The sequence below is a fragment of the Ammospiza nelsoni genome, chromosome 7 (assembly GCF_027579445.1).
Source record: "Ammospiza nelsoni isolate bAmmNel1 chromosome 7, bAmmNel1.pri, whole genome shotgun sequence".
Taxonomy (NCBI): Eukaryota; Metazoa; Chordata; class Aves; order Passeriformes; family Passerellidae; genus Ammospiza; species Ammospiza nelsoni.
Window position 1 is genome coordinate 11,635,144 of NC_080639.1, and position 22,481 is coordinate 11,657,624.

Sequence of the window (22,481 nt, forward strand, 5' to 3'; positions counted from 1 at the left end):
CTACATCTTAATATCCTTCGTGGTGGCTGCTAAAATGTCACCTTCTCCCTGCAGCACCCGAAAACTGTCCTTTCTTATCAAACTCTAATTTGGCAACAGCAATGCACACACACGTCTTCTAGGCTTGATTATTGCAATCCATTAGAGCAGGAATGAAGCCATTTGCCTTGAGACAGCTCCAGCTGTATCCAGCCACTGGCTCAGCAGCCACAGCTGCCAGTTCCCTGCCATCAACCCTGCCCCTATTCCCTGCCCCAGATCCCTGCAGCATCCACAATCCAACTCCAGGCTCTCACCTTCCCAGTGAGAGGGGGCTGCCTGAGCAGAGCCATCCCTGAAGGTGGCACTGACTGCAGCCTGTGCTGGCACCAGCTGCTGGGCACGGGGTGCGATCCTCTCCTGCAGGAGGAGCTGGCCACTCCCTCCCAGATGGGCTCTCTCCAGCAGTTTGCCAAAGCAGCTCCTGGACTCTTTGTCTGCTCAAACCGCCCACTGAAATGAGGGTGATTTGCATGCACTCAGGGTGATCAGATTCCCAATCTCTTTCTTCTGGTGAATAATATTGAGTTAATTAAGATGCTGAAATAGAATTGAGGCCCTTATAGTTATTATCTAAATTATTATTATATGTCAATACTTTTATCTGAAAACAGTGTCTTATGATATTTGGGTTCTTAAAAGACTGTGAAAGTGTAGCTTGCCACTGTTACTATACAAACACAGATACTGTGATCAGACTCATGAGATTGAATGCACCGACAATGGACCAAAGTCTCTGATAATAGCTAAAGGCAGATGTCCAGGCAAGAACATTGAAACCAAGTAGGAATACAGCACCAATTGCAGTGATATCTTTTCCCAGTTTGCCATAGTCTTTTCCTTAGGAACTCCCCGAAGGGATTGCCCCTACTTTTGCACTTAGTAGGCTTTTCTTACATATAATTTTTTTAGTTGTGAACAAGTAACCATTCTGTTTGCCAAACAAACACAGGAGGAGAATAGAAGTACATGGGACTCCATAGAACTGCATTTGTATTATAAAAATAACACTGAAGGGTTGCCTGCTCTGTAGCAAGCCAAACAGAGATCAAAACTGCAATTTGTGTTCTTCATGCTGTAGTCTCATACAGGTAAGCTTTCTTAAGGAGTGGAAGCTCTCTGACAATTCTCAAATTCTTTCCTAGGAAAGGACAGCAGGGAATATATTGGTCCTGGTCACACACACAGCTCAGCCAGGCTGAAGCCAGAGCAAGAGTCCGGTGAGCACTCCAACCCCCAATATATTGGTAACTAGGCAAGAATTTCCATCATAGTTTTATTACTGGTCTTTACATTACCCACACACAAATATCATCTCTCATTGTATTGCTTAAAGCAGGAATGCAGCACACCTGGGCTGGATCACCCCAAAGGTGATTTCTCTTCCATCTGTGATGCCAAGGGAAGAACATAGGAATAGGCAGAGTTTATGTATATGTACAACTGCTTCCCACTTTTAGAGTTCTCTATTTTGAGATGCAGGCACTAGAAGGGTGCTTCATTCCCTTTGCCTTTCTGACTGTCACTGAGCAAAAGTTGTCTTTTTCACACAGCTGTCACAACACCAAGATTTCTGAGTCATAATGTTCAGCTTGGAATTCATCATTCCATGCATGATTGGCGTGCATCATTTATTTAATTAATTTCAATTCAATTCCACCTGCCATTTTATTTTCCCAGTTGCTTCATCTTATAAATTTTTGCATTTCTGGCTGTGGTTTTGCAAACTGCATCTCAGGGCAGATAGGAAGATTGTATGGAAAGAGAAAATAGTGGGGGAAAGCCATAGTAGAAATGCAATAAAATGAAAACAAAGTGTGTTTCATTTCATTAAATAAATGGAGATCATGCAAGAGCACCGGGGTAAAAAAAAAAATCAATATATTCTGACTGATTTATTGACAAACAGAAGACAGTTTATGCAGCACTATACGAAGAGTACGTGTAAAACACTGCTTGGTTCCTTTTTTTAAAGCATTTTTAGCACAAATAGTTAAGCAAGAATCTGGTAAGAACAAACATATTCTGATCACATTATAGAAAGAAAAACTGGAAATTTGGTGAATGCCCTGTCCCATTTTACCCATTCCACAGCTACTGAGCTTTAGATTGCTTATACCCAAGCCTTTGGAAATTCTTCTATTTCTAATTTTTATACTGACTGTAGAAGAAGCTTTAATATTTTAAACTCAACCTTTTAATATTGTAAACAATTGTAGAACAAGCAAAGAGTATAAAATGGGACCTTTTAAAAAGATATTACTGAATTTTTACAGGTAGTAAGCGCATTGTAAATAACTCCTTGGAATTGCAGCCATTAAAGGCAACTCCCTATTACAAAGCTTGGACAAACACAGTTCTAGGAATATATCCTGCTTTTCACTGTGCAATTGGCATATCTTGGAGCAAAGATTTTGAACCAGTAATCAGGTAGAAATGTTACTGTGACCCCAACCTCCTCAGCTACTTAAATGTAAGTGCAGATGCTCAAGTGAACTTGAACTATCACTCTTCTTCAGTTGGGCAGGAATTATCACACACAAGTAGGTTGAGAGTCTCTGCTGTTTGGCTAAATTCTAGAAATTTCTGTGCCAGATCTAGTGAAGCATCCTGGCAAAGTCTTGTGCAGTTCATTCCCAAACCATCCTGTATTGAAGCAATAAAACCACAAGGCTAGGCTAGGCTTCAGCTTGAAGGATAAGACTGCAGCTGTAGAAAAACAGCTGTTTCATCAATGTCTTCCTCAGTGGCTGGCACCAAAGGGAAAAGGGTGTGCAATGCTGAATGCAGTGACAACAGTCACTTGAAAGAAAGCTGAGAAGTATCAGGTGTTACCTCAAGCCACTAGAGGAAATCAAAGTGTATTTTAAAACATGCAGACTTACCTTGTTGGCTGGATTTCCTGCTGAATGCTCTCTAGAGATACTTGGCCACAAAATTTCCTGGTTCATCATAATACCTGGGGTAATTCGTTAGGTTTGCCACCTATGTTGTCACTCTGAAGCATTGTTCCTTTAAATCCATAAAAGAAATCAATATCCTGGAGGTTTTCAAGGCTAGAATATGATGTAGCTGTAAAGCAAACAGAGGAGCAGCAGCATGAATGACAGCTTTACTAAAACATTAGGCTTCACCTAAGGCCAAAATCATGTGTAAGTGGAATAAAATTGCCACTAATGATCTTGGTCATTAATATTTAATTATGCATTTCATTATGTAAAGTTATTGTAAAGGATTTCATTAGTAACAATTAGAGTGCTTCACATCTAATTTATATGCACCTGTTCTTAATTACCATGGTATTGAAATCAATACTGAAAAATGCTTAGGTACTTTATATTCAACATCATGTGCTGTATATAACTAGGATTACAACAACTTCCATGTTATTAGCTGACAATCAAGTTAACTTAACATCTGCTAAAATATGTTCTCTTTGTTCTAAAATGAGGTCAGATCTTCCTGCCTGTAAAATCCAAGTTCCTTGGCAAATGCAAAGTTATCAGAATGTGTATGTAATTGATATTTGTAAGCCATTTAAAAATAATCTTTTTGGTTTCTGTTGTTTTTAACTTCTTCATTCTAAAATCTCTGTCACTATTATATACCAGAGCTCTACATAGCATACATAATATAGCTGCTAAGTAAGCTTTCTTGGCATGCATTACCATAAGATACCCTGACAAAGAGCTGCTAGGGATAATAACTCTGCCAACAGGAGGATTGCAAACCCCAGATGTTCCATGTGAGGCAACACACTAGAAGCCCATCATCAATTCACTTCTCACACAAACTGGTTTAGCTTCCAAGTCAACCCTTATCCTTGTAACTTTTCATACATAGCTATGCATTCCATAGGGAAAGCCCAGTTTCTAAGATATTGAAATGTGTAATGGTGTTTTCTCATGCAATTAATGAAAATGTTTTTTTATATGTATCAGTGATTATATTTAACAAGCAATCCTTCAACAAGTAAGCAATCCTTCACCAAAGCATCAGTGAGGTTTTAGAGCTGAGACCTAAAATTGCTCAGACACAGCAACAAGCACAGGAGTAGAAGGAGAACCCTCCCAGTTTCTCTCTTTCCTCTGGTATTTTGGTTTAGAAACCCTACAGTCCACTGGATTTCAAGCAGGTTGTTATTTAAAGCCATCAAAGCTAAATGCAGTGTGTGGTGAATGGAACCCCAAGCACACTGGACACCTCCAGAAAGCCTGCTGTGGCTTTTTAGATTCTATCTGGTCCCTCAGCTGCCTGGCAAGCTCCAGGCAAAACGTGGCCAAGGTGTCTCCCAGGCACCAGAGTTTTGTTTAACCTGAGGTGTACTTGACTCACATCAGCCCCAGTGCCTTTACTCTCCTCTCTTCCCTGGCCATCCTCCCACTTAGTCAAGCTGCAGCAGCATCAGAGCAAGGCTCTGTGATGTATGGCCTTTAAACTACCCAAATCTGATCAGATCCATGTGGCCACTTGTGCTCTAAGCCAAAGTCTTTGGGCACATGCTCTCTTGCACCTGTCCCATAACTCACAGAATGTTCTTCCCCTCTGAAAAGACAAACAGGGAAAGTGAGGAAACATCATAGCACCCATGTGGTTCCAGGAAATAGTCTACACAGCTTTTTCAGCATTTACGAGACAACGGACCCATGATAAAGTAATATACCGAATTAACAGAATCAACCTGTTTTTGACAGGAACAAAAACAAAAGTTTGTTACCAGTTATGTCTTACAGGTATGATACATCTGTAATAAACCATAGCATTTTTTAACATGAGATTTTCTTCCACGCCTTAAATGTTTGCTGGCATTTCAAGATGATGCCAAAAATTTTGCCTGTGAGATTCACAGGGTGATAGAGGGCAAAACTGTCTTCACAGGATGAATTTAGCAGGAGGAAACTTCAAAGAAAAACTGACTGATGTGGCAAATACATGAAAAGCTGAAGAACAAAGCATACTCTCAATTGTGGGGAAGTTAGGATTTGGATCTGAACACTTCAGACCTAAGTAAATAGCAACAAACCAAATTAGCACAGGAAAACAACAGCTAAGGTTTGCTTCTAGTGCAAATTAAAGGCTCTTCTTTAGGATTTTTTTTCTGAAATATGACTTATAGGTGCTCCATTTGCAAGCCATATCTTAATTGCATTACTCTGATGTTCTGGCTTTAATGCATATTTTTAAACATGAAGGTGACAACCAAATGGCATTGCCGTAAATTTTTTATTTAAATTATTGTTTTGCATCCATTTCTTTAATAATTTTATTTTAAATAGACATTCAAATGAAGAGTCCTGAAAGATCACTTTGTTCAGAAGGACAATATCAACACTGCAAAAATATCTGCAATATAACTACATTGTTAATGTATTTTAAATTTTGCAGGTAATTGCAGTTTATCTTCACAGAAAAATAACCTAGATAAAAATAATTGTCAGATATAATCAGAGAATCTACTTAAGTATCTTGCTCAAATGTGGTAAATGCTTGTTTAGGGCTTGGTTTAGTGCTTGTGAAACACCAAGGAAGCAAAGCAAGATCCTTTCACTGGATAAGCATTCCAGCTTTTATCCTCCAGTTCACCAGAGACTGGTTGTTTCTATTTCTGGGACTTTCCTGCATAAACTGCTACTTATATTGGATGTGTAGCACATCCACAAATTATGTATCCTTTTCCCTTTGTACAGACTCCCAGCTTTGTGATGCAGGACAAGGCTTTTGTCTGGTTTGGGATCAATCACTGAGACTCTTTTGCTATAAAGTGATTGGAATTATTCATTAATCTTCCAGACCAGTAGGTTTGTCTTTCATGAAGTTAAATTGATTTCCTTATCTGAGCTTGTGAAGAAGTGGGATGTGCACCTTTCTTGATTTATAGCTCAGGATGGACAGTAATGGAGAAGCTTTGAGAGCAGCAGCTTTTGGGACCCCAGAACTGACAGGTCTTAGTGCAACAGCCTGATATTTACTCATGGGTGGGCTGCATATTGCACTAGATAGCACTATGAAAAGAGGATATTTAAACATGGAGAGAATAAATCCTTGGGGAGCACTAGCTTTTCTACAGATTTGCTTTATTCATTCTCTTCTGGAGAGCTTCACGACAGTTTATAGTGTACAACAAATCTCTTTGGCTGCAAGAGGGGCAGATTTATTCCACCATGTTTGAATCACCTGGGAGAAATAGAAGGAAGTTTGAGCTGAATTACTGAGTAATCGACAGCTACTTTTTCAAGGACCAGCAGACACAGGAATAGATAGCATTTCCATTAGAATCTTGCTCCTTTTCTGGCCAGATGGTAGCAAGGAGCATGGGAGATCTGGTTAATATCCTGTGGTGGATTTACCAGCTCCCTGGTACTGGCCTTTCAAACACTCCAGGCCTTTAGAGAGTCTTCTGTTCATAATATCAATACAGTTATACCTCATATCCCCTTAGGGCACTACAAAAAAACGGTCAAATCATGCTTCTCCTCTTTGATTTCACTGAAGACCTGTGTCATTTTCCTATCTAGAAGCTTACATTTCAGGAGCTATGCTGTTTCTCATTCCTTTCCAATGTAGTCTGGGAATGACTATGCAGTCCTTACACAGCCACAAACACATATTCTTGGATCAAAGCCTGAAGAAGAGGGTCTGTATTACTTTGGATTTAGACTTTAACCTTTTATCCACAATCTACTTTGCAGTAAAAATGCAAATCATTTAATCCTAGAGTAAAATTAGAGTTCCAGACCTAGACACCAGTTCCCTATGGCTGCTGAGTAATTTCTTATTTTGTCCATTTTTCTTTCCACTGAGAAGATACTAAAAGTACTGCATTAATGTGCTGTGGACAGAAAAGAAACAGAGATAAATCAGCTTTGTATACCACAGTTATTCCCCAGTCTGCAAAATAATTACTTTGAAAGTAATTTTTCTTACTGTTTGCTCCTCCATTCAGAACTGCCTGCATTAATAACAAGGCTTTGCATCTTGATATTACTATAGCAGGGCATAATCTCTGCTACAGTAAAGTTTACCAATCAGTGTCTGTGTAAAGATCCTTTTTGCAGGTTTCCCCCACATGGTTAGTTAGAGGAAGCTATAGGGAGTAATTGCATGTGCATTACACCAATAAACAGAGCAGGGAATATGTGCCACTAATGACAAAGTATTAAACCCTCAAAAGAGCAAAAGCTTAACACAGACCTTTGATGGTTCTAAATTCTATTCCTCATTTAAATTACATTGTCCTTTATCCCTTACAAACACCAGTGATTAGTGAGAGAAATTTCACAGAGGTGTTACCCAGCAGGTGGTGTCACAGGCTATGAGTGTTCCCAGCAGCTGGTATAAATATCTGAAATGTAAGTCAGACACTGGAAAACTAAAAGCTTTAAAAGTGGATTCTAACACCGCTTGGAATCGCAGCACTGGGATCTCTGACCCACAGACATGGCAATTTGGGATCTCCTGACTCAGTGGTTTTGTAATTTCTGGTAGCATCAGCAGGATTTAGCTAAGCATGCAGGGAAAGAGTCTGAAATAAATACCCTCTGTGCTCAACACAACCAGGATATGAAGGTCACCTCAGGGAAAAAAATCAATGTATGCCAAGGACAAAAGGCCAACACACAATATAACATATTATTATCATCCCAACCCACAGTGCTGTACAGTTTACTGTCAACAAATGCTCAGAGAAACAAGAGAGATGGAGTGAAATCCCTCGTATCACAGTTGTTTGGAAAGAAAAGCAGCTGGGAACAACTGCATTCCACCAGGGAGAAACCTCAGTCTCCTATGAAATGGCTGACAACTGAGTTGTTTTAGACCAGGGCACAGGAGGAGAGCCATAAATAGATTTAACTTTTTATAGTCCGTATTTGCCTATCTCTTTGATAATTGTTATTTATCTCAATCTTCTTATTATCACAAAATGTACTATGTGTAGTTTTTTAAGTTATAAGCTGGTGATGTGCTAGATGGAGTTGGAAGGATTTGCTAAAACTCCAGTAAATGAAGACCTGAAAAGCATGAGGTTATAATCTGGATTATGTTTACCTTCATTTACCACATTTTTAACTGACTTTTAAATTGTGGTAGGACTGGCTGCAGACTTGGTCCCTGCAGGACACACAAGGTACACAGCACATGAGGCATGAACTCATTCAGCTCCGCAGACAGAGAAAGGCTGAAGCAACTGTGCCATTTCAAAAGGCATTGCCCAAATTCCTCTGGGGGAGAATTGCATGGCTAATGAACCACACTAAGATTTCAGAGTGCTAACTGCTTAGTCTCAAAAAATCATCATTTGGTGATGATCAGGATGAGTGAGAAGGGTGCTTTTGGCAGTACTTCTGAACAAAAGAACAGATCAGTTGGGAAAATATGACTTTGGTACTTCCCATTTGCTTTGTCAGTCTAACGAAATCAAGAAAAAATGAGGTATTACATATAATTTCTATGGGGCTAAAGTGGAAGGTCTTTATTGTCCAATGCTAGCCTTGAAAGAGAAGGGAAATCCGACTAAGAGTGCAAGGTACATTTCTGCACAGAAAAAATCAATGAGCTATGGCAGTTGTCTGAAAACTTTATTAGTTCAATGAATCACATTTATATAGACACTAATAATTATAATGTAAATAAGGCAGTCAGAGTAATGTAAAATAGCCCATCATATAATACTGAGTATGTCAATGTTATTACCACAGTGTTACAATTACTGAAGTTTAATAGAGAAATATAAAACACACACAGAAAGTAATTGAGATAAAAGAGCACAGTAAATTGGTATAGTACTGCAGAGAGTGATGAGCCACGCTTAATTTCAGCAATTACGAACCTACAGAGCAAGTTCTACTTCTCTTATCCCAATGAATGATTGTGTTAAAGCAAATAGTCCACACTCCTGATGGAATTCCCCTACTTCATAAAACTAGGTTTGTTAAACATCCCACCTGGATTTTCTGCAATGCTGTGCTGCCTTGTACTTGAGTGTTTCTTCTGCAGCATTATTTGCAGAGTGGGAAATTCCTTGAAGTGCTGTAGACTGTCTCTGCACTTTGAAGTGTCTGTGATGAGTGTGGCAGACATGCCATCAGCCTGCCTCAAAGCTAAGGACCTCCACAGCTTTTTACAATAAATAAACCAGTTCTTCTTTGTGTTCCCCTTACTCTAAAAATACCTCTCCTTTACCATCCCTGAAGTTAGCTCATGTGTTCCTACCCTTTTGAGTAACTTCTTCAAAGGGAGGTAAAAAATTGATTGGCTGTCAAAACAGAATTTAAAAAGAAGAAAAAAAAAAAGGAGAAAATAATCCAGTAAAATACAGCAGTGTTCAAACTTCAACATGTCAAGGAGAAAAGGTAGGGCAGATGTTTTGTATAACCAAAATAATTGTCATTGTAAGGAACAAGTCAAATCCAGAGAAATACTAAAACTGTAGCAAGAAATTCAGCCTGGTGGCATCTTGGCATGGTTTACATCAGACATTTCCTGGAGAATTTCTGTTGGAGAAGGACAGGGAGGGGCTCTGTGTCTAAGGAACAGAGGGCTACCTGACCCAGTTGGCTTTGGAAGTCAGCTGGATGAGATTTTATGATTAATCAGAAAATGCACGAACTGTTGATATGGTAGGATACTGAGCAAAACCTTTGCTGAGCTGCTCCTTTGCTGATCTCACACATCCTGGGAGCTCTCCCACTTGTGTCTGTGTCTGTGACTTGTCTAACAGCCCCATAAAAACTCTCTGACCTTATTACACTACTACTTTGTGATTAGTTACCTGCTCTTAAAATAGTATGAAAAATTAGGGTGACCTAATTTTCCACACAGCCACAACATCCAGCAATTAATTCTTCTGTTCCCAAAACTATATTTCCTCCTGCTAGTTGCGCAGGTGTTCCCTCTGTGGCTTCTTTTTCACACCATCTTCCTTAACCCCAGAGGACTGCATAGGATTCTCAGCCTGACTGCTCCACAGAGCAGCAAAAAGTCTGAAAAGAAAGCATAAGATTCAGTGGCTCAGCTGGGAGCCAAGGGAAAAATAAATATGCAGGTATCCTGAGATGCTTCAATGCTTTTGATGAATGAAATTGTGCTCTGAATGAAATGCTTTCAAAGAGAAAAGGAAACCATTTTTTAAATGCTTGCAAGTTCAATTTAGTAATTAATACTTTGCATAGATATTACTAAGGGAACGGTTAAAGCTGGGTGAGACCAAAAATACCTGTTCTGAATTTGAATTTTCACAAGCAATTGGAAACACAATTAAAAAGGATTATGTGCAAGTGATAACAGCTTGAGAATTCATTACAGTAGAACCTCAAAATCTTTTTATTTGAAGAACCTCTTCAGTATCGCATTTAATGACTTTTGCAGCATTCTTAGGATTTACAGTTTGAAACCTTTAGACTCCGGGAAAGATCAAAGTCTTGTGCCTGTTTAACAGTATCACCTATGAGTCTGAATAGAAAGAAAAACTATGTAAACCTGGGAGAGGGAATTACTGCTGGGACATAGCTATGCATTTTCCTGCCACTGTAGGAATGCATGGATTATCAGTCTGGGTCACTTTGTCTCTGGAAGAAATTCAAGAATTCACCTAGACACCTTGTTTTTCCAGCTGCTTTTCTTCAAAGGTATCCAAGTGAGTTCTGCCAGCATAAATCTTTCCACGAAAGAGCAGCATCTGCATCCTGACCCATAATACTCACAGGCTTTTACAGGCTGCTTCATGGAGATGAGGAGTCCTGTCTGATGAGGTGAAGAAGCAGTGCCAGTTGTTGTAGGGCTCCTCTAAAACTTGTAGCCAGGATGAGATATTTCAGGAGCACCAGAAGAACTTCTTGCTCTTATGAGAAGTGTCTTTATGTTTCTCTGTGTCAGCTTAACCAGAATGTGATAGCACCAGCTGCTACTGAGAAAGCCAGATTTGTCATATGAAAAACGATTAAGCACTTCTTCAAAAGTGTGCTTATATCTCTTTTGATACAGACCAATTCCTAGGATTTAATAGAGTAAAATAAAAAGTTGAAATATACTTCATATTAAAGCAGAGTCAAAATTAAAAAAAAGGCATTAAAGTTTCTTAAATGAGCTATTTCAAGCTTGAGAGCATTTTCCAAATTGCATTTCAGATACTGAAAATCTAAATTTTTTTTCACTCTGGTTCATATTTAAAAGGAAGATAGAAACCTTGAAATGTTTCATATTATGGAAATCCTTTTTCCCCACTAGGTATACTTTTATCTTTTATTCCTCCCCCTGCCCCACCCCACGCCAAAAACCACCAAAAAGTATAAAAGGAATCCATGATGTTGGTCACTGAAGTGTTCATATGAAAATTAAAAGGAACTTCACTTTTTTATAATATAATTATGCATGAATTCCGTTTAAAGTCTGACCCAGTATCTGCTGACTTCAAAGAACAGACCTTTTTTGGATGAGACTAGTCACTGAAGAGTTTGGATGGTATTAGTCGCTGAAATGCAGATTCTGTGTTACCAGACTCTCTGCCTATATTATGAATCTTAGGTGAAGACACAATTATTAGCTTGAGCCCACAACAAGCTTTACAAATTACCAAGGTATTATGAAGTTATAGTGGTATAGTATTTCTTAGGTGTTCAAATCTCTTCAAAATTCTCTCTCTGTTATTATGAATTATATATAAAAATATTGTTAGTTCATAATCAGACTGCAAAATTTATGCATGAAAGAGCATTTTTTTTTTTGAGGAACCTTACACTAAGTTAAAAAAAAAAACTAAATAAGAAAAATCTGAAAAAAAAAAAAAACGAAATAAGAAAATGAATGCATCATTTTCTTAATGATGCATAAAATGAATGCATCAAACCTTCAGATTTAAAAGCAAATGTCATAAATGCAGAAACTTACAACACTTGCATAGACAAGAAACTTCCTCTAATCTACTGCCAGTTTTTCAGTGTTATGTTAAATGATCCTTTCCTGCATTTGCTTCATTGAGTCCTAATAGCATTTGTCTTTAATTCTGAATCGAAATTATGTTAGCATGACAAACACTAGAAGAGAATTCTGCTGGGAATTATGTATGAGGAACTTGGCAGAGCAGCTTTTAACAATACCTAATCCTGGAACCTTAGCCATGACCTTCATTAACCAGAGAATCATCCCCAATTACTAAAAAAGATTAAGTGCTGAATTTTACCTAAAAGCATGAAAAACAAAAGAAAACAAACACCAAAACTAAAGAAAAGCAGGGGAGAAAAGGAGAGAGGAAATTTGCAAGGGAGAAAACACCCGTGCACCGTGGGACTGTGTCCTGACAGAGAGGTGGCTCTGCTGGAACACAGAGTCAGAGCTGCCTGATGCTGCAGCCCTGCTGGCCTGTGCTTCTCTCAGGATGTTGGACAGGATGTGCACGGCTGCAATTCCCAAGCACGCCCTCCCCCTCTCCCTTCAGAGGAGGCTCAGAACAGATGAGGCTGGGGCTGTGTTTTCCTTGCCTGTGACAGATTTGCACAGTGTCATGGGCTTCTGTGCTTGGTTGTTTTCCTTCTATCAAAAGCAAGATGTTGCAGAACTGTTTAGAGTACAAATGAATCCCTACCCCATATGTTGCTATTTATATTTATATCCACTTAGGACACCCAGCAGACCTGGTTATGGAGCAGGTCCTCATTGTTTCCAGCTCCTCTTCTGCTCATAAACATTAAGTGCAAACAACTGGATATGGCCACGTCTGCACTTAAACTGCTTATTGTAATTTCACATCAGCTCCTACTCCATACCAATTTTCTAGGCAACATATTACAGTATCTGCTCATGTACTTTGTGCAGACTGTGTAGGAAGCAGCTTAATCTAAAACATCTGCGGCAAGATGAGATGATCACATAAACGTAATTTCTTGCAGAGGTTCTGTCTATAAACTGCAATGAAGTATGTTTCCACTGCATCAGCACAATCCTACCTTTGCATTTACCTTTTATCATCCAAATGGAGAACAAAGGAAAATAAAATACAAGAGGAAAAGTCAAATTCCCAGGCACATAAACACCATGTTCAGACAGAAACTGACAAAGCTCTGAAAATTATGTCCCTAATCTGAAAGCTGTTCAATAAACTACATTAATTATCACTGTTTATGTGCCTAAATTCCCAGTAAGCCATATGGAAAATTACTTTCTAATGTGGAATCACCAGAGCTTTTTGATAGCAAAAGCTCCACACACACACTAAACTGTTGCAGAGTAAGTCAATAATCAGTGAGCTGCATTTTCAGAGCCTAATGGATTCAATAGACACCTAAGGGATATCTCAGCTTCAGCAGCATCATTGTGCTCCATCACATTACCCTGCAATAGAAACAACTCACAACACAGTCTCCTAAAAGAGGGTATAAATTACCCTTCTACATGAGATTTACCCTTCAAGGTCGGAATCCATACCCAAGCAATTTCTGTTCAGTCCTGCCCTTCAGGCACTTTACCAGAAGATAGGAAAGGTGCTCCATATCAGGCATGTTTCAGCTCTGAAGGTTGTTTTTTGAAACATGCAGTTTCATCTGCACGTAAAATACAGTACAGAAGCAGCTTGCCATCAACACACAAACAGCTTCTGTCAGCAAACATGGTAATTACCAAAATTTGTGTTCCAAGACTTCCCATGGTTAGTTCCTTAAAAAACTAAGCACATTAGCTGATTTCTCATTACATCATTTTGAATATGAGAACGAATGCAAGTTCCAACAACAGTTTCAGGCACTGGAGAAGGGACTATAATAAAGATTCACCTAATAGCTGAAAAATCTCACAAACAAAAGAAACCCTTTTACACAAGAAAGTGCTCTCTGAATGGAATATCTGCTAAACACTCAATGGCATGCCCCTGGAAGACAGTGGAGCATTTAGATCCTCTCGTAGCTTGTAAGATTTTATAAATAAAAATCTAGTAAGTTCTTGGGATTTGTAGCCTTCTATTTGACCCTTTCAGTCCTGAGTGTTCTTTGCCATCCTCACTGGAACATAAGCAGAAGAGTTATATACTTGTATTTCTAAATGCAGATGAGTATTTTTGCCTTTATTAGAATCCACCAAACTGGATTCAATAAGTAAACTACTCTTAACTCCAAAGTAACTATCATCTTGTAAGTCAGACTATCAGAGACTGGTGTAAATGCAAACATGTCAAATGGATAAGCAATCCATTGGCTTCTGTAATTTTTAAGCAATATAAATTATTTTTTGGGGGGCAATATCATAATTCCAAGAAGACTATAGGAAGTAAACTATGCTGGCTTCAGCAGCTGAAGTAGCACAGGGAGCAAGATCAACAGGAAGCAAACTTGAGGGAAGAAGGTTCATTTTCAAACCTCAGAACTTGGTTCTATGCCCAAAATTAAACTGAGGACACAATACTGTCACCCACTTGTGAATTCCCTTCTTCCAGCTTTAGGAAGCCTGGGGTTAAAACCCATGGATGGTGGGAATGCCTGTGTTCCAGGTGGTTGTGCAGGAGGAAGAGCACTGCCCTGTGGTACTGGGCTCAGCCTCAGCTCCCAGCGAGATCAACACTCCTGTGCGTGGTGCCCGGGCAGAGCCTCCCTGGCAAGGAGAGGTTCCTGCACACACAGGCACCAGCATGTCACATCACCACAGGCAAAATCACTGCCTCTGCACTGGGGGGAGAAAAAACTGTGAGAATAAAACCGAGGCCAAAAACTGCCTAGAGCCTAAACACTGGCAATGATTTCACTTTTCTATTTAGAATAGAAAGGAAGGTAGGAAGTCCTATTATGTGCAGGGAAGGAACAAAGTCCTTGAGGCTCATTGGTGAAGTCTATGAATTGAAAAGTACTAATTTAATACAAGGGTAGTAAATGGAATGATGGCATCTCTTCAAATGAATTCATAAATTAAAAGGTATTTTGCATTTTTAAGGGAACATTTTTGTTGTTTATAAAGAAATTAAGAAAACCAGAAACCTCTGAGTAAGACGTTGTAATTGGATTCACAGGTTATCACTGAAAGCTTGTGTTAAATGAAGAAAATAACAGCTACAAAAGTTTTGAGCCTAAACTGAAAACTATAGCAAAGCCAGTTTAGTTTTTGGCAACTCTTCTAAGGACACATTGACTGATCTCTGCCCACATGAAAGAAGAAACTATACTTAGTGCCTTCAATAAATTGAAGCTTTGGATATTCCAAGAAGGTTCAGAGAATATAGGCGAAATGTAGATTCTTAAAAAATGTCAGGTATTTAGTTCTGCACAATTACTGTGCTCCACACAGTGAATGCTGGATGCTCACTGTATATGGAAGAGAAATCAGACTAGGAGAGCCCTTCTGGCCTTCAAATGGAGATATACCTCAACTACATTTTAGGGGACTCGGGAGCACAGGCATCCGGACAAAACAAGTTTTGCAAGAGTATTATTTTGCATTATAGTTATGTATTTAATAAGACCTCATACTTACCTTTACTGTAAATGAGTATCTGTATCACAGTATCAGGCTGTTTCCCACCTGCTTTTTGTTCCTTTTTACTTCATATTTCTCTTCCTTCATATTCTTTGCTGCAATTGCTTGTCCTTTTCCACTGTAGTGTCCCCAGTGACATTCTTCCATTCTTTACTTGCATATCACAGTTCATTTTGTTTCCTGTTTCTTTTCACCATCACCATGAAATAGATACCTATCATGTGGCATTTTGCTGCTCTCCCGCACTACTAAACTTATTTTATAGCTGAGAAATTGGCACAGGCAATAAACAATTTGCTGGTTTACTTGGGCACCTTTAAAGTATGTCTCACTGCTAAAACCAGAAAAGAGATCTCCTGCCTTACTGGACAAAGCCCTAATTTTAATGTTTTTCTTCTCTTTTACAAAACTGAAATAACTTTATTACTTTTAAATTATTACTTTATAAATTCTAAATATAGCATACTCCCACTGAAATAAACATCCCCCTTCTTCAGTGAGAGATCTGAAGAACGGCTTTGGCAGGCCTTTCTCTCATTCCCCATGGCCAGGCAGAGCTGTCAGATTCTCTGTTCAAGTCAGTCAGTGAGCACACTGGCACCACTGCCCCAAAATGGGAGTTCTGTTACAAAACTACACCCTAAATCCACTCCCAGCTTTTTCATACACCAGTTGAGTTTCATTTCTGTAGTTTTCTTGTCCGCATTAACTTGTCATGCCGTGCCCCAAATTAGACATCGACCTGGTTTCCAATGCATTCTCTACAGAGGAGGCAGAAGACACAGAAGTGTCTCACAGAACCCACTGATCATGCTGTGATTTATTAAGAAATAATGAAGAAACTGATTGGTATTAGTTTTAAAGCTTTGAATTGAACCCTTTGAAAATGGATATAATTGGATTGCATGATATTATAAACTAGCAGATTTAAAGAAGACTTCTTTAACTTTGGGTTATATTACAAAATATGCTGAAGATATTTATTTAAAAAAATAAATCAGGCAGCCATTTTGCTGGTTGTAAAGGCAAGACAAACAAGTTAACAACTTTAAAAAACTGAACTATGACACACCTAGCCAGCTCCATAATCTATTTTGTGAATTAAGCAATTGTTCATAAATATGATATTCTCACTACAAGTTTTAAATCATATTTATTCATTGTACTGCAATTCAAAGTGGAAGAACCACTGACTGAAACTATGGAGGCCCTAATCAAAACCATTTGTAGACCATTGGTACTCAAGTAATTTTATCAAGAATTTATCAGTGGGAAAAGGAAATTATCAGATTATCTGGTATTATTTATACCACCACATTTTACCACTTAATCAAATTATAATTAATTTTTTAATCTGAAACATTTATTGCTGAGAATTGACGTGTGTGGGTATTAAATAGGGTCTTGTTTCGTAGCAGTGACAGATTTTGTAGTGCACAAGGAACTGTCATGACTTTAAATTAAGCTTTCATGGAATCTAACTTTTCACTTGAGCCTGCACAGGGTCATAATTTTTTTTATGCCTGTATGAAATCACAAAAAGAAAGTAATTTTATTTTGTAAATGAGCATTTATTCCTCTTAAAGCAAATGGTCGACCTTGCTCATTACCACAATTACTGACCCAGCCAGAATTAAATGAACTCTGAATTTAAATATTCTGTAAACAGCAATGAATAAGGGCACATAACAGCAATTTAAATGCATCCATTTTGGTGGAGTGAGTATTATAAAAGAGAGACTTGCTTCATATTAGAAATAATTTCCTGCCCAACTCAGCATCTTTGCATTATCTCCTGTGCTTATTTACTTTTCATATCATTAACACTGCGGCTTTGCCAGATCTTTTTTAAATGATAACATCAGCTTCTGTCAGCCAAGAAACTTATTTGACATATTTGCTTCTCATATTTGAACTTTTTGAAAATTAATGTCGATTTGGCACATTTCTGAGGTGATACTGAGGACTTTCTAGACATCCAGAATTAAAATACACTTCCAGGAGAGGCACTGGTAAGCAACTCCCGCAGCAAATGAAGGTTCCTAACTCAGTTGGTGACACTGACCAACACTAAGCCACCAAGTCCATCCAGGGGACTTCTGAATTCTGTGGAGATAGTCAGGTTCTGTTAAACTGGAGGCTGGGAACGCTGAGGGTTTCTGGAATAAAAGATGGGGAAGAAGGTTCAGCAAGCATTTAGAAGCCTTCAGAAACAACAGCTACTGAATAAAACTATTATCATGTTACAGTATTGCTATTATGGGACACTGACAGGGATGTGCACTGATTCTTTCTCACCTTCCCTGAACCCACGTTGTGGCTGTACAATCATGGCCAAATGCATCCTGTAGGCAAGTCTGAGTGTCTGCTGCTGAAACCTGCCTGTTCCAGCCCAGTTTGAGGGCCATGCTGCTCACTGTACATCCCATAAATTCTGGTTTACAATATCCACTGGCCAGAATCAGGAAATCTAAACATCCCTTCCTGCATTTGCCGCAGGGCAGGTGCAGTTCAGGCTGCTGCTGTAGCAATGTGTAGTCCAGGTCCTGAAACCCAGCTGCTCTGCATTAGTATCAAGGCAGGCTCTTGTTTGGGCACTGTAATCAATGCAAATTCATCCTGGGTAGTTCTGAAAATAGCCATGGGTGTGTGGGAGTACAGAGACATTAAAAGCACCCTTCTTAAAGGCATCTGTAAATTAGCTAAGATAAATACAATCAAAATCTAACCTAGAGATTCTCTCTGGGAAGATTTGCCTATGAATGTATTTCATGTTTAGGTCTGCTGAATCCACTACAGAAATTGCATAACTTTCTTTTGGGACCTTATCAGGTGGTCCAAATTTCCTCGCAGCTCAGTCGTTGATTCTATAAAATTATTTACATGCTTTAGACATCTTGATGAGAAGCCCAAAGGCAAAAGCTAATGTTCCTAGGCTTTCTATAAACATTAACAGAGAGTGGGGACAGTTACAGGACATGGTTCAGAATAACAGCTAAATTAGGTTCAAAAGGAGCATGAACATTCCTTCTCTCTTCGTGACTCTCAAAATTTTATTTAGATGGCACAGTCCAATACTTAGAAAAGACAGAGGCCTTATGTTATCCCTGAAGTTTCAGAGATGTCCTAGGTACTACAGCACTCAAAATATGGTAGCACAAGCCTAGAGCCTTTTATAACTGGCTTATGTTGCTTTTGCACAGGTGGAATCCCAACCTGGCTCCCTCAATCCTGACATCTTCCTGAAATTCTTCTGGAGTTGGTGATCTGAAGAGTCCTGAAACATTGCAACATCTTCAGAGTGGTTTGCAGCAGGAACCCCAGGGGCACAGACCCACTGCAGAGAACCTGGTAGGGAATTTCCACGGGCCATAAACGATCCTCACGCTCTCAACAAACAAAAATCAAGGTCCAACCAACTCAGCCACAGAACAGGTCTGTTGTTCATAATTTAGGGAGCAGGAAAATGCTCCACTGACAATACTTTATGACCTTTGAAAGGACAAATGTCTATGATCCCAGACCTTCTAGCTGTTTTATATGATAAATTCCTTGACAGATTGCTCTGGAAATTTGGTGCTTGGAAACCCAGGGGTCTTGTTTAGGAGAATCCTTTGGGGTATGACAGTGTCCACGCTTTTCTAAGCCTGTCTCATTTTATCCATCATTAAGAAAGGGTCTAATATATTTCATGGCACTGTGTGGCATAATTGCTAGTGGCTTTTTTCCTCTGACTCTTTCAAAATGAAGAATGTTACTCCCATACATCCTCACAGGCTGTGCATCATTAATGACCATCCAGGCCACAGCTGTCTATTTATTTCCATGCATGGTTTCATGCTGTCTCTCTGAAGTCTTTGCTTTTTAAAGTCATTCAGTCTTCTCCTGAAAATGTGAATAAGAGACCAGGTGATTTGCTCCCAAAAATAATCACATTCTGCAAGAAGTCTCCATGCTGTTTTTTTATACACAACTCTTACCTCTAAGGACAGAAGTACTTTTTTTAAATCCAAGTGTTAAAGCAAGTCAAAGACAGGAAAGCGATTCAACCATGCACTCACATTAGGATGAGATAACTCAATGCTTTCATACTGCAGGATAGCTATTTCATTATCTTTTGCTTGCAAAGGGAAGCAGCAGTTCTGATTAAACACTATTTTATCTGTGCTCTTTGTAAGCATAACTCAGTGAAGATGATGGTGTGATATGACTGAGTTTTGAAGGCTTGTGCTTAATAGCCATATATCTTTAAGGCTTGTACCTTACATGGATTCTCTCCTAATTAAGAACACCTGTAGAGGCCTGACCAGACCCTGCGGTTTGCAGCAAAACTGCCGAAGGGCTCTGAAAAGGCAGAAACTTTGTGTTGTCTTTTAACCTAAATTATAACAGGGTTCAAGCCTGTGCCAAGCAGAGTAAAACTATATAATTTATGAGCCATGAGGGCAGCTCTGGGCCCCTCTGAGGTGATTTTTATCAGTGCAGTAGCATAAACAGTTCTCCTTTACTTGAACATTGGGAAGAGGGAGCAGAGGAAGGCCTGCAGTATAAAGGGGATGCAGCCTGTGCCAGGACCTCTGTAGCCCACGGACAGCCAGGTAAGTGTGTTTGCACTGCTCTGCTTTTTGAGCAACAGCTGAGAAAATTGTGCAGTGTGCTGAGGCTGAGTATGGGCTGTGTGCTGTGGGACTGCAGGAGCTGCACTTCAAGGCCAATGATTTGCTTTTTCCTGTTAAAATTTTAAGCTTTTTACAGAGTATCTACTTTGATTCATTGTCTGCCTTTGTCTTGGAAGGCTCAGTTGTGCCAAACCTCACCAGTGGTGTAGTAGAATTACCCACAGTATTACAAACTGCACTTGGCTGTAATGATGGGTTTGGGGCCTTGCTCTCTCTGGGTTTTGAAGTCGTATTCCTATGAGCAATGAGGTGTTACTTAAGGACTGGTCCTTGAGTCAAGTGCAAAACTATTAGATATAAGGAGAACATGTAAAGAATTAAGGTTTTTTTTTTGCTATGTATTAATAATGTCATTATGTATAAACCATAAATGTTAGTTTGTCAAAATGACAGTATAGAACAGAACTCAATCTATTCATGTTTTCTCTCAGGGTTTGAGGGGCTTTAGGGCATTTAGATAATAAGATATTACTGCAGCTTTGCGTTCTTTTCAGCAAATAGTATGCACAAAGTGGGAATAGCCTAAAAATATCAGTTAACTGGAAACAGAACTAAGGCAGTGTCCAGCTGACCCACCTCCAGAAAAAACAGACAGGCTCCAGGGACTTCTGGCTTTTGTTTCTGTCTCAGAAGGTTTGGGTTTTGTGGTGTGGAGGTTGGGAGGGAGGAAGGGGGGGTTTTGTTTGGTTTAAACTGACATTTTTAATCTAATCTTTATAGGAAAAGGGACACCTTGAAAATCTTAGTGCTATGTTTCCTTATTGCATATCTCCAGCAAGAATAAAGCCTTTGTTGGTATTGGTTCCTGATGATTAAAACAGCTACAGTTGGTGTCTTAATTAAAAAAAAAAAAAAAAAAAAAAAAAAAAAAAAAAAAAACTTTGAAGTTGCTCTAATTTTTATTTTCTCTGTAATGTTACATGCAGAGTGCTGCAGAAGGAGAGCTGGGGAGGTACATTTCAGGCTCAGCTTGCCAGCTGCAGCAGAAGGGGACTTGTTATCTAAAAGCTTTTTCTTGATGAAAAGCTAGAGCTCTGCCCTTGTTAAGCACTGTCAGTTGGTGCAGCTCTCCTGTGCTGCCTAGTCATACCCCATTAAGTCTGGGATAAGAAGCATTTCTTGCTAAAAGATTAAGAGGGAGACTCCTAGAAATGTTTTACAATGTTATATAAGAACAGAGTCTGGTTGAAGGCTGTCCTTGGACTTGGAACAACCAGGGTCACAGTTCCAGCCTGAACATGAGCTCAATGCTCTCATCTTGAAGTTGGTCTAAACTTTAAGCCATTATAGTCTATGATTACTTCTGTAGTTTAGATTGGCACAGTCTCAAAGGAAGGTATTTCCCTGCATCTGGAAAAAAAGTGGATGCAGCCAATGGCCTTCTAAAGCACACTGCAAGAAAACTCTACAACAGCTTGAGGCATCATGTGTAGGTTGTTTAATTTCTTCAGCATAATTATCCTTCTAATAGGTGTGTGCTAGTACCATAATCCTCCTTTCAGGATTCCGCTAGAAGACTTCATGCTTGGCTAGTTCAGGCCAATAACTTCCATGGGATCTGTACTGTTCTTTTTTTGCAAATTTAATGTAATGGGTTTGTACTGTAAACAGAAGATCAAGGTCAGATTTCTCTTGTAGGACTGAGCATCAAAAAAAGTTAATAGTTTTTAATTATCAACTTGCAATATATGAAGTAGTTTATTAAGTGATGCTGATAGCATTGCTCATAGTGTGATTGAATAATATCATAATGTTATACAAACAACATATCTTCAAAATATGCATTATTGACAGAGCCCAGCAGGTTGTGTATAAGGGTTTTGTATAGGTCTTTGTATAGGTTGCTTTGTATAGGTCTTCATTAACCAGGCAAACCTGCTGGTCCATTCCCAGGGCAGGTGTGGCTCAGGAGTATTCCATACTCATCCAGCTGCCTACTGTCTGCCTGGACACTGCGTATTTCAGGATTACTGGGTTTTTACTCACATCATTTTTGCCTGACAGCTGTGGTGGTCCTAGTGTTGAGAAACACATAGATCTCTCTAAATAGCCTCTTCTCAGCTGATTTTCTGTACTATTTGCCTTTAAGACTCAGTGGTGTTCAGAGAATTGGTTTGGAGCCATTCATAACTAAGGTAACTATCTACTGATCTCTACCAAGATGTTCTGAGCATTTTACACTTGAACAAAGCCTCTTCAAAAGGCTCTGTGTGCCTGAAGTCAGATCACTGTGTGGAGGAGTTCTTGTCATGGGACTGGACAGTGGAAGTCAGCCAAAATCTTTCCCTTCCTTCCAAAGCTTCTGTTGGGTGTCCT

At 39.2% G+C, this 22,481-nt stretch overlaps 1 protein-coding gene across 1 annotated transcript in view; it reads left to right on the forward strand.

Moving 5' to 3' along the window:
• Positions 1-1,190: 1,190 nt before the first annotated feature.
• Positions 1,191-22,481, forward strand: part of SLC39A10 (solute carrier family 39 member 10) — a 90,739-nt gene continuing 69,448 nt past the window's right edge. The window contains exons 1-2 of the mRNA XM_059475525.1: positions 1,191-1,259; positions 18,690-18,837. The gene's annotated coding sequence lies outside the window, so the exon portion shown is untranslated. The remainder of the gene's footprint in view (positions 1,260-18,689; positions 18,838-22,481) is intronic.